Consider the following 12,694-nt stretch of genomic DNA (forward strand, 5'->3'; position numbering starts at 1 on the left):
ATAGCGCGCCCTGCGCTGTCATTGGTGCCAGGCGCCTGTCCGCGATCGGGAGTGCGCATGCGCGGCCGTCGCCACGATCGCCCAGGGCCCACTGGCTAGAGCGTGTCGGTGTTCTGTGCATGCGCCACCCGGCGTATCGCGGCAGAACACCCGACCCCTGACAATAGGTGAATACGGCTGCGATATTTAGGAGGTGACACAGTCGAAGATGAAACAGTCTGCTGGACATATAACTGGATGTCTCCCGCACAAGATGACGGCGACCTGGTATGAGGTGGGATTGTTGAGATTTTTCACCTTAGGTCGCTTGTGCTTCTTCTTTCGCTGGAATAAATTGCGTGGATTAAAGCGGGTGCCATCACTAGGAGATGCACCGCTGGGATGGCCAGTCGGTTGGTCAGTCCCAGAACTAATGTCATCGCTTGGTGGTTGGATGATGTCACTGATTGATGACATGGTAGAATATCTCTTAGGAATGATGTCATGCGTTGATGGGACGGCATCATCACCCTGTGGAATGACATCACTCGTTGATGGGACGGTATCATCAACCTGTAGAATGACATCACTCAGTAATGGGACGGTATCATCGTCCTGTGGAATGACGTCACTCATTGATGAGAACATTTTGCCATAACTGAACTCTGTGGTTGGCCAGCGCCTCTTCATTGCCCGGCATAAATCCCGTAGGATAAAACGGGCGGTATCGCTAGGAATTTCACCTCTGGATTGGACACTGGGATGGACAGTCATGGTTGTCCATTCTCGCCTATTGCCAGAACTCGATGGTAGGATCATGTCTTTTGTTGGAAAGACGCCAGAAGTCGTTGATGGTAAAGTGTTATCTAATGCTGGAAAGAGTAAACCTCTTGTTGATGTGCTGGAAGGATGACCACGGATGGGATCCCTGGGAGGTGCGACGCTGGGAATGGGAAAGTCAGAATCTCCCGTAGCACTGTCCGCATATTCATCTTTTGGTGGTATGTGGTCACTCTCTGGTAGATTGAGCTTGCGGTGCCTGAACTCCTTGGTTGGCCTGCGCCTCCCCATTGGCCGGCATAGATCCCGTAGGTGAGCACGGATGTCATCCCTGGGAGGTGGGACGCTGGGAATGGGAAGGTCAGTCTCTTCCATAGCACTGTCCACACTTTCACTTGTTGATGGGAAGATGTTAATGTTCCTGAGCCGCTTGTTTCGCTCGCTCCTCCTCATTTCCCGGAGTAAATCCGTTATGTGAGCACGGACGTCATTGCTAGGAGGTGTGAGGATGGGAGTACGAAAGTCAGCCTGGTCCATAGTGATGTCTGTTGTTAGATTGATGTCAATCGTCGGTGGGTTGATGTTGCTTTTCGTTGGTTGGATCCATTGGTGAAATGGCTTGAAATATTTTAGGAACATTACCAGCAGCAAGATGATAAGTCCCAACAAGCATTCTGATTGGTGCTCAGCAACAGTATTTATAAGCATGGGTAGCACTGTGTTCCCTAAGGCCGCCCACCCATTGGACCAGACTGACTGGAGCCCAGCAACCATCCATTGGTAGCAGTCAGTGGCATTTATAAGCATGGGTGGGGCTGTGTTCCCTAAGGCCGCCCACCCATTGGACCAGACTGACTGGAGCCCAGCAAACATCCATTGGTAGCAGTCAGTGGCATTTATAAGCATGGGTGGGATTCTGTTCCCTAAGGCTGCCCACCCATTGGACCAGACTGACTGGAGCTCAGCAACCATCCATTGGTAGCAGTCAGTGGCATTTATAAGCATGGGTGGGGCTGTGTTCTCTGAGGTTGGCCCCTCGCTGTACCAGACATCGAGTAGTTGATAAAAGAATTCAATCAGCTCCAGGAACATCAAATATTGTTCTAATATTGTGGCCAGATGATTCCTGCGCAGGATGTACCTCAGAATGAGAACACTTATCAGGACTGTCCCCTTATACCAGAATGGAATGGTGGCCAGTAGTGAAAACCAACTGATGGGTCCTGGGGACTCATTTTCCAATTCTCTGACCTTTTCCTGCTCCAGTTCTTCCATCATCTTCATGGTCCTCCCCTCCTCCATGCGTATATCTGGGGAGTCTTTGATGAAATATCGGTGTTCCTCCATCATCTTCATGCTCCCCCCCTCCATGCGGATATCTGGGGAGTCTTTGATGAAATTTCTTTGTTCCTCCATAATCTTCATATCATTGTCCTTGTCCATGCCGGTCTTTGTGGAGTCTTTGATGTCCTTCCTGTGTACTCCCCAAGGGAGCAACAGGATAACAATCGCGGCAAAGATTCTGCACATTTTTGTTTTTTTTTTTTTAGAAAAAAAACAGGAGCTCTGTAAGGAAGCAGCTGTCTCTGGTGAGAGAAAACAGCAACTGAGGACTCACAGTGAGGGAGGTCATGTGACCACAGTGAGGGGGGCGGGGTTTATGTGTGACCAATCAGCAGCCTCTGTTCAGCCTGCTTTACTCTGATTGGCTCATCTGGGATCCAGTCTGTTAACAGTGCAAAGTCACAGTGAGGGGGGCGGTGTTTATGTGTGACCAATCAGCAGCCTCTGTTCAGCCTGCTTTACTCTGATTGGCTCATCTGGGATCCAGCTTGAAAGGTTGTCCATAGCCCCTGGCTATCTGTCTTTATCAGGCCTGTTGAAGGTACGACGCGTCGGGGAGATTGACTTCATCTCAGAAAAGACAACAGACATACACATACACACAGTGATAGTTGAAATCAATCTCTCAAGTTTATTAGCGGGAAGAAAATTAATATAACAGAAAAAAGAAAGGTGGGGGGCACAGAGTATCAAAAAGCTGAGTTGTCAGTAATTGATTGGCTGAATACAAAAAGACAAACATTGACGTCAATTCTAAAAAGTGATGAGAAGCGGAGTTTCACTTTCCCAGGAATAAAAGTTTCTTCATTGTTTTAAAACACTTATCTACTACATACAATAGAATCTCGCTAGATACTTGTCAAGGCTGTGAACATGACTTTCTCAGGCCTTGAAATCAGTTACAAGTATCCAACAATTATTTTCCCATGGGACAGAAGTATTTGACTTTTAATTATATCATAACAGAAACAGGTGCTGGTAATGCAAAGAAATAATTGGATACTATCTCCTCTACCAAGGCTAACCTAACATAGCATATTTTCATTAACTCATTCTGGGTATAATACAAAACAATTATCACAAGAATGGAGTGGAGGGGAAAACAAAATGACAGACCTAAAAAACATACATTTCCCTTCAATCCCCTCTTAAAATCATTATTTACATATATGATTTTAATTCCCCCTTATACAACATAGTTCTTTTTCTGCTTCTTTCTATATTTGGCTAGATAACTGTGGTACTCTTTAGGTTTTGGGTTCAGTGGGGCAGTTTGTTCTTAGATCTCTTCTTCATACATAGTCATACCTATTCCTTTGTTCATAAGCTTCTTAATACACGGGAGGATGCATCAAACCACAAAACCTATGGTAACTAATATAATCAGGATAACAATAGCAAGCTGCACTAGTGTCTGTTTCCAGCTAGTGAACTACCCAAAATACTAATCCCAAAAATTGTCTAAACCGGAGTTCTTCTTAAACTCTATAGACAAGTCTTAAAGTTTCTTTATGACTAATGTGACTTTGCCATTTGGGCCTGTGTTGTCTAGAATGTAAGTGCAACAAATGTTTACCATGTCTATGTATTTTGCATGTACCACCCTTCTCAGCTAGAATCATATCTAGGGCCATTCTGTTCTAGAGTGTCATCTGTGGAGTGGCTTCTAATTGTACAGCAGTTCCCTTTAGGGCATCCCTAGTATAATTAACAAATCTTTGTTTATTGTAATAAATATAATTTATCCATCAATGTTCTTGTTTATGGTGTCAATGAAAAATATAGACTCAAATCCAGTTGCTGCTTGATCTTTTGGCCTTGAATTCGTCTGGAACCCCTCTTGGTACCCCTATGGCATCTATATATACATGGCTAACAGCATGTGCAGTATGATATATATTATACAAACAGAGTAAGTGGGAGTTATGGGGACATTGTACACTTTGGCAGTAATTAATAATGAAGGTGACAACCTCAGTATTTGATGAATTATACCACAATATGGTGTGGCCTGAGTCCTGTGTTATCACCACTTCACCATGGCTAGGTGCCAACAAAATCAGTATAATCAGGAGAAAGTGGCAGAACCATGGCCTAAAATTGGGGAAGCAGTTCATCTTCTTCAGGGTCAGGGTTTTCTACCCCCGTTAATACCCCCTTTCCTTGATTGTCCTGTTCGAGGTCAGGGCTTTCTGCCCCCGTTTGTACCTCCTTTCCTTGATTCCTTGGGTCTGGTCCTGGGCCTTTCTCGACCAGCTTCGCTCTGGAAGCATGGATCCAGGTGGAACTATGTTCAGTGAGGACTGCTGTTCTTGTTACTGCTATAACCGTAGTTTCTGGTCCATAGACAAAATCCTGCTGTTTCTTGTTTCTTGTCAGCTGTTTCACCACAATACGATCTCTGGCCTGGAATGGGTGGGTATTTTCCTGTAAAAAAACGGAAACTTGCGGATAACATCGTTCTCTTTTTGTGGGATACATTTCTAGCCATCGGGAAAACACATCTGTGACAACACAAGCTAGTTGTTGTCCTCCCTTTTGGTTTGGGGAATGTGTGTAAAGTCAATCTGAAAATGTGTAAAAGGTGTTGTGGGGTAAGGCAGGTTTTGATGCATGGCTTTATTTGGGTTGTTCCTGATACATGTGATGCATCTTTTCACATAATCTTGTACTAACTCCGCCATTCCTGTGATATAAAAATCTTTTTGGAGTAGTTTTAGGGTTGCCTTCCATTCTATATGTCCTATCCCATGGTATTGTGCAATGTATATCAGGGCGCTACACCGTGGGGTGCAAGGTTTCCCCTCTTTGCAGATTAATCCAGTCTTTGGATTCTTCTGTAAAATAGGGTAGCACCAGTCTTCAAGCTCCTTTGTGAAAGCTGACTGCTACAAAGTTGTGATCAATTGGGAATCATCTGGGAGGATGGGACATAAAGTGGGCATCTGCAGTAAAGCAAATTATTATTGAGCTACCTTTTTTGCTTCATAATCTGCTAGAGCGTTACCTTTTATTATATCATCGTCCCCTTTGGTATGTGCTCTGCGGTGTATGACAGCAAGTTCCTTGGGAAGTGTGAGAACCTTGAGCAAATTGGCTAATAGTTGGGAATGGGCAATCTTTTTCCCATCAGCTCCTATGTAGCCTCTGAGAAACCATAATACACCATGGTCATACACTGTTCCATAGGCATATTAGAATCCGTGTAAATAGTGACATACTGATCTTTGTACAATTCACATGCTTTAGTGAAAACAATTCAGCAGCCTGGGCTGATTGAAAAGGGATTTGTCATTTGGCCTAGTGCAAGAGCCATCTATGAAAACAACATCAGCATTTGGGATTGGAATCTTTTATAAATCTAGTCTGGGTGCAATATTAGCCTTAATGGATTTGAGGCAGTCATGAACCTCGGGTCCTAGATCGTTTGACAATTTGAGACCCAACAGTGCGTTTAGGATCATTGCTGTACCTGAGTTGTTTGCTCTATACTTGATATGCAACATGGGGTTGCTCATCAAGATAACCTCATATCCGCTGAGTTGTTGGGAGGACATGTGTTGAGTGTGTATATTTCTTAGTAAAATAGCTACATTATGCGTAGTGTGCAATATCATAGGGTGTCCTAAGGTGAATAACATAGACATCTCCACAGCCATAACATAAAATGCCAACACTTTGAGACACGCAGGCATGCCTTGGACCTGAACTGGCACCATTTTTGAGAAAAAAGCTACAGGGCAAAGTCTGCCTCCGTGCTCTTGGGCGAGTACACCAGCCATGGTCTTACAATTGTCCCTTGCATACACATGAAACATTTTTACATAATCAGGAAGGCTAAGGCCTGGGGCAGTTACCATTGCATTTTCAAATACACATATGCATCAACCATGTCATTTGACCACTTAACAATTTCTGACATTTTCTCTGGGTTGTGACTTATCATAATAGGAACAGTCAGGTATCCACTGGCGGCAGTAACCAATGGCTCCAAGAAAGGAGAGCATGTCTTTCTTGGTTTGTGGGCGGGCAAGTTTCAGGAGAGCCACAGCTCTCTTTGGACTGACTTTCCTTTCCTCCTTTTGTAAGCACAAAACCCAGATATTTAACATTTATTTTACACCATTGTAGTTTTTTCTTTGACACTTTGTGTCCACCTTCAAAAAGACATTTCAACAAACTCTCCCCATCCCTCAGGCCGGCCCCTTAGTGAGACTGCAGAGGCAGATGATATCCGCGTACTGCAGCAGGACTGACCCATAGTCCGGTGTCCACTCCCTCAGAGTGACCTGGAGAACAGTTGAGTAGATTACAGAAAAATCTACAAAAAACCCCGAGGAATTAAACAGAAAGCAAAAATGGGCTGTGTCTCTGCATCAACAAGGACGCTAAAAAATGCATTTGCTAAATCAATTACTGAAAAACATTCAGCATCAGATGGTATGGCTGCAAAAAAAAGAATGTCAAACACCAACAGAACAATGTTTTATAACACAGTCAATGTCCTCTATTTCTAAACATTTAATTATTAATATGTCTCCTACAGTGAGAAATGAATATTGCTTGGTCTGTGTTTGGTTCTACCTGCCCTTCCAGGACTGAAAATTGTATCTATTCCTGCTTTATTTGCCAAGTCTGCTAATAGGGACCCTGATATCTCTTTTAATCCTTCAGCAGAAAAGGTTTCCTCATTCTGTGTGGAATCAGGAATTCCTTGGGTGGGGGTTCAGGTTGGTCTTCCACCGCGTCCTGAACTGGGACGGTGGATGAGGCTGTGGGTTGGATTTGCTGCTGTGCTGCAATAAAAAAATCACATCCTCTTTGGAGAAGGAAAGATATATTCTGACAGTACGGAGCTGACAGTACGGAACGGGTCTAGTGACACATGACCACTTATCACTCTCAACAAAAGACAGACAATAAGAACTTAAATATTGACTCTATTTCAATTACTTTGACCCGTTCACTTACCAACCAGGTTCACTTTTTTTGCATAAACAAATTAACTTATACTATATGCATTTGATAGTAGAAGCAAAGAAAAGAAAGTTGGTTACCCTCAACAGACTAGTTAAGACTCTGTAATTAACCTAGACCCTGTCTAGGTATTTCAAATGTAGACCCCGTCTACATAAATCACCTTTCCTTATCTGAGTCTCCCGGAGACTCAATGAAGTATTCCCAGAATACTCCTGTCACAGTTCAGAGATCGAGAGTTAAGTCAGAGCCCACGGACAGCCGGACAGACAGACAGATTTTGTATATCTTACCGGGTGACCGCAAATGGGTTGACCTCCCGATCTCGGTGGGACCTCCAATTGAAAGGTTGTCCATAGCCCCTGGCTATCAGTCTTTATCAGGCTGTTGAACGTACGACGCGTCGGGGAGATTGACTTCATCTCAGAAAAGACAACAGACATACACATACACACAGTGATAGTTGAAATCAATCTCTCAAGTTTATTAGCGGGAAGAAAATTAATATAACAGAAAAAAGAAAGGTGGGGGGCACAGAGTATCAAAAAGCTGAGTTGTCAGTAATTGATTGGCTGAATACAAAAAGACAAACATTGACGTCAATTCTAAAAAGTGATGAGAAGCGGAGTTTCACTTTCCCAGGAATAAAAGTTTCTTCATTGTTTTAAAACACTTATCTACTACATACAATAGAATCTCGCTAGATACTTGTCAAGGCTGTGAACATGACTTTCTCAGGCCTTGAAATCAGTTACAAGTATCCAACAATTATTTTCCCATGGGGCAGAAGTATTTGACTTTTAATTATATCATAACAGAAACAGGTGCTGGTAATACAAAGAAATAATTGGATACTATCTCCTCTACCAAGGCTAACCTAACATAGCATATTTTCATTAACTCATTCTGGGTATAATACAAAACAATTATCACAAGAATGGAGTGGAGGGGAAAACAAAATGACAGACCTAAAAAACATACATTTCCCTTCACAGCTCAGGTGGCTTTGGATTGGATGTTGGGATGTAGAGCAGATCTGGATTGGATCCTATTATATAACATTGATAACATTTCCCTGTATTTATAATATAGACGCCTCTGTTTATATTCATACAATGTTATTATAATGTCATTTTATTTATTTTACTGTATTAATAGGATTGTAATGATTGATATGAATTGTAATATAAACAATAATGGGTGTAATATTAATAATCCCAATAATTATAATACAATAAAGCTGTTCTGTGTATTTGGATGACAGAAATCTCCTGGCCATTCTCTGTGCTGACATTTCCCTGATGTAATGCACACAGGAGCCGCTAGAGGGCAGCAACACTCAGCTCCTCCTGTAGTGTCCCATCACCATAGATTTCCTCCTGGAAGACCCATCACCATGGAGACCAGGCAGGAAGTGATCGGTGTTTTCATGGTGTCTGGAGGGGAAGTTGGGGAAGCTGCGCCCCGGGGTGGCCGGGAAGGAGAAGTGCTGGGGGAAAGGAGACACTGGGGGAAGGGAGACACTGGGGGGGGGGTCAGCCCCCATTATTATTATGGGTAATAAGATGTGTAATCATATATAATGTTATAGTGATACATCGTCATAACTCCTCTGATAGTCACACTTATTGTTATCATTAACCATCATTTCTATACCCCCCCCCCCATCATCACTATACCCCCCCATCATCACTATACCCCCCCCCCATCATCACTATACCCCCCCATCATCACTATACCCCCCCCCCATCATCACTATACCCCCCCATCATCACTATACCCCCCCCATCATTTCTATACCCCCCCATCATCACTATACCCCCCCCATCATCGCTATACCCCCCCCATCATCACTATACCCCCCCATCATCGCTATACCCCCCCCATCATCACTATACCCCCCCCCATCATCACTATACCCCCCCCCATCATCGCTATACCCCCCCCATCATTTCTATACCCCCCCCATCATCACTATACCCCCCCATCATCGCTATACCCCCCCATCATCGCTGTACCCCCCCCATCATTGCTATACCCCTCCCATCATCGCTGTACACCCCCCATCATCGCTGTACACCCCCCCCCACCATCATCGCTGTACACACCCCCCCCCCATCATCGCTGTACACCCCCCCATCATCGCTGTACACCCCCCCCATCATCGCTGTACACCCCCCACCATCATCGCTGTACACCCCCACATCATCACTGTACACCCCCCCCCCACCATGGCTGTACACCCCCCCCCCATGTTTGGGACCCCCTGTATGACCTTTACCGGGGTAATCAGGACGGATGGCGGATGCAATGCTTTACAAGCTGCTAATAAAACAATTATAAATACACATTTTTTTTACCTGCAAAACACGGCATTTATTTATTTATTTCATTGTTTTTTAAGGTGAACTTCTATTGTTGGAGAATATTTCTCTGGCTGTCAGTTTGCATTTGTATCTTCTATGCTGGGAAAAGGTTTCTTTGAGTTGTGATGATTTGGTTTGTGATTCTGATGGGTCACCATTGTGAACTAACCATCCGTTTTACTCTTCTAGAAGATCAGGAAATATTCCCGGACACATTCCTTGCTGACCCCCCAACATTAATAAAAGGGGGCGTTCAGAAGAGGGCGACAGACCCCAGTGTAGCCGAAGGGATGATGGCGTGCCCCCTGTCTCCTCTGACAGCCAATGGTGAGTTCACATGGGGAATGCCCTTCATCACTGAGCTGACAACACTGTCTCTGCTGCACTGAAATCCCAAGCAGTGTTGTCAGCCCCGGCCAGTTCTTCTCTGTATTACTAATAGCGTGTTAGGAGGCCTGGATCCCAAATGGGAAAACAGATTTGATGAAGAGAGGCAGCTCTGTAATGTGGGGTATCCCTGAGGGTCCCCAGAAAAGTGTCCAAGGATGAGAGTGCCCCCGGATAGTGTACGTCCAGTAAATGTTTATCAAATGTTACTTCAACTTTAAAGGATAAATGTAAAGGTGTACAACCCCCCCTCCCATCCCCCGATACCTGCTGTACTTACCTTTGGGGTGGGAGCTGTCAGGGCTCCCACAGGTGACCCAGTAGTCCAGGGATTCTCTGGGCAGCACTTCCTGGAAGGAGCAGATGGATTCTGATTGCTCGGCGCTGTCACAGGGAGTCTATCTGGTCCGTCTTGTGAGCGCTGCACAGAAAAGAGCGGATATTTCACATTCCCTGACCACTGGACCTGCTGAAGAAACCCTGACAACTCAGGATGGCCAGAAGTAAGTACAGAGGGACCTGTGGGGGGGGGGGGGGGGTACGGTGTTCATACACCCTCTGCACTGCATTTGTATTATGGAGCTCACGGTGAGCTGACTATCTTCTACCCCCTCTGCTATGATATGTCCCTCCCCCCCCCATGTATGTAGGATGGCATCAGTCTTGGGCAAGCGCCTGGTGCTGAAATCAGCGCCATCCATCAACTCTCATCCATTCTTCTTCAAAACATCACGGCCAGACAGCGGTGGGGGGGGGGGGGGGAATAGAGGGGCGTGCTGTCAACCACGCTAGCCCCCAGTCTACAGCACATGTAATACATACATGCACTCTGTCACCTAGAGCTCAGGATGAAATACACATTATAGATTCTCCTTTGAAGCTGGACTCCAGGTATGAAAAGAACATCAATGAATCCTCATAATCTCCTGTACAGCAGAGCTCAGGCTGGGAGATGGAGGAGCATCAGAGAGAACCAATAGGAATAGATAGGATTTGTGGTGGTTTTTGCCCATGTGATTGGTTCTGGCCTCTTTCACATAACCGTTCCAAGCAGGTCCATCTGTCAGTTTTTGGATTTGGCTAAACAGGCCAGACTTCCCTCCCCACCTCCATCAATGAGACTTTCCTCCCCACCTCCATCAATGAGACTTCCCTCCCCACCTCCATCAATGAGACTTTCCTCCTCACATCCACCAATGAGACTTCCCTCCCCACCTCCATCAATGAGTCTTCCCTCCCCACCTCCAACAATGAGACTTTCCTCCCCACATCCACCAATGAGCCCCCACCGGGTTGTTTTCTTTTTGTGTTAAAAAGATTGGGGAAAAAAAATCAAACCATTTTCTTTGTTCTGTTATACAATTTTGCACATTCTCCTCCAGGTTGCTGATGCCTCTCCAGTCGCCGTCATCTCGTCCAGCGTGCCCGCCAGTACTGGGGTGCACTTACCTGCGGGCGCCGTAGTTACTTTGGCTCCGCCCCCAGACATCATCGGGATGAAGGACAGCGGAGGAGATGTAAGTCCCTGATTTCAGTCTTCTGCTTCATTCTGCCTCAAGTATTCAGGGAAAGGTTAAAGCTGTCACTTTGTAACAGGTTCTCTTTATAGCCCCGCCTCCTCTGCGGCTCTTTTTGTATAAACGGTTTGGTTAGGAAGGGAAGGATTACCATACACTTACAGATCTAAAGCCAGCGAGTTATAGAGGAAATAATGCAGCATGCAGACCTTTTACTAAAGCGCAACTCCACCAAAAAGGGGAAATTCCGCTTTAAAGTGACATCAACCACTTGCCTACCGGGCACTTTTACCCCCTTCCTGCCCAGGCCAGATTTCAGCGCTGTCACACTTTGAATGACAATCGCACGGTCATGCAACATTGCATCCAAACTAAATTTATATCTTTTTTTTTTTTTTTTTTGACAAATAGAGCTTTCTTTTGTTGGTATTTAATCAGCACCGGGGGGGGGGGGGGGGGGTTATTTTTTTGCTAAACAAACGATGAAAGACCAAACATTTTGAAAAAAAAACATTTTTTTTTAATTTCTGTTATAAAATTTTGTAAATAGGTGATTTTTCTACTTCACTGATGAGGCGGCACTGATGGGCATTGATTGACGGCACTGACAGCCAGCACTGATGGGCACTGATAGTCAGCAATGATGGATATTGATGAGGCACTGATGACGCTTCTCCACTGATGGGCACTGATAGCCTGTACTGATGGGCACTGACCACTAGCACTGATGGGTACTGATAGCCATCACTGATGGGCACCCACACAAAGCACTGATGGGGCTACACTGATTGCCCTGATGATCAGTGTATTTGTCCCCTCTGAGAAATGCCGCTTCCCAGCTCTCCTCTCCTCATGTGCTGTGAGCGGGAGGAGAGGACTGCCGATATCCAGCATTTCTGATTTACACTGATCGGCTGTGATTGGGCACAGGTGACCACATGGTAAAAGGCTGCTCTGATTGGCCCTTTCCTGGACATATGATCAGCTGAGGCTGAAGGACACAGCGATCAAACATCGCGCCTGGGGGGGGGGGGGGTTGGGGGGGGGTTCTGGAAGGAGATTGATGGACGCCCTCTGAAAACTTCTCATGTCAATGGGGAGCCCCAGACCCCTCCCAGCCAGCTGCTTTGGGGAATGAAGGGGGTGAACAATAATCAAGCAGGTTAGAAAACCCAAAAACCTGTCCTGAATGTCCTTCCTCCCCTTCCAAGTATATCAGCCATGGGGGGGTGGGTCATGGTTTTACCACCCCCCAGACTGCTTGGATGGAAGGGGCTGTACACATGATTTGCGGATGCAGCAGAAATGATACCCTCTGTCACATTTGCCATCGGTACTGCTGAG

This window comes from Staurois parvus, unplaced genomic scaffold (assembly GCF_062004578.1).
Source record: "Staurois parvus isolate SC_StPar_1 unplaced genomic scaffold, SC_StPar_1.0 ptg000809l, whole genome shotgun sequence".
NCBI lineage: Eukaryota > Metazoa > Chordata > Amphibia > Anura > Ranidae > Staurois > Staurois parvus.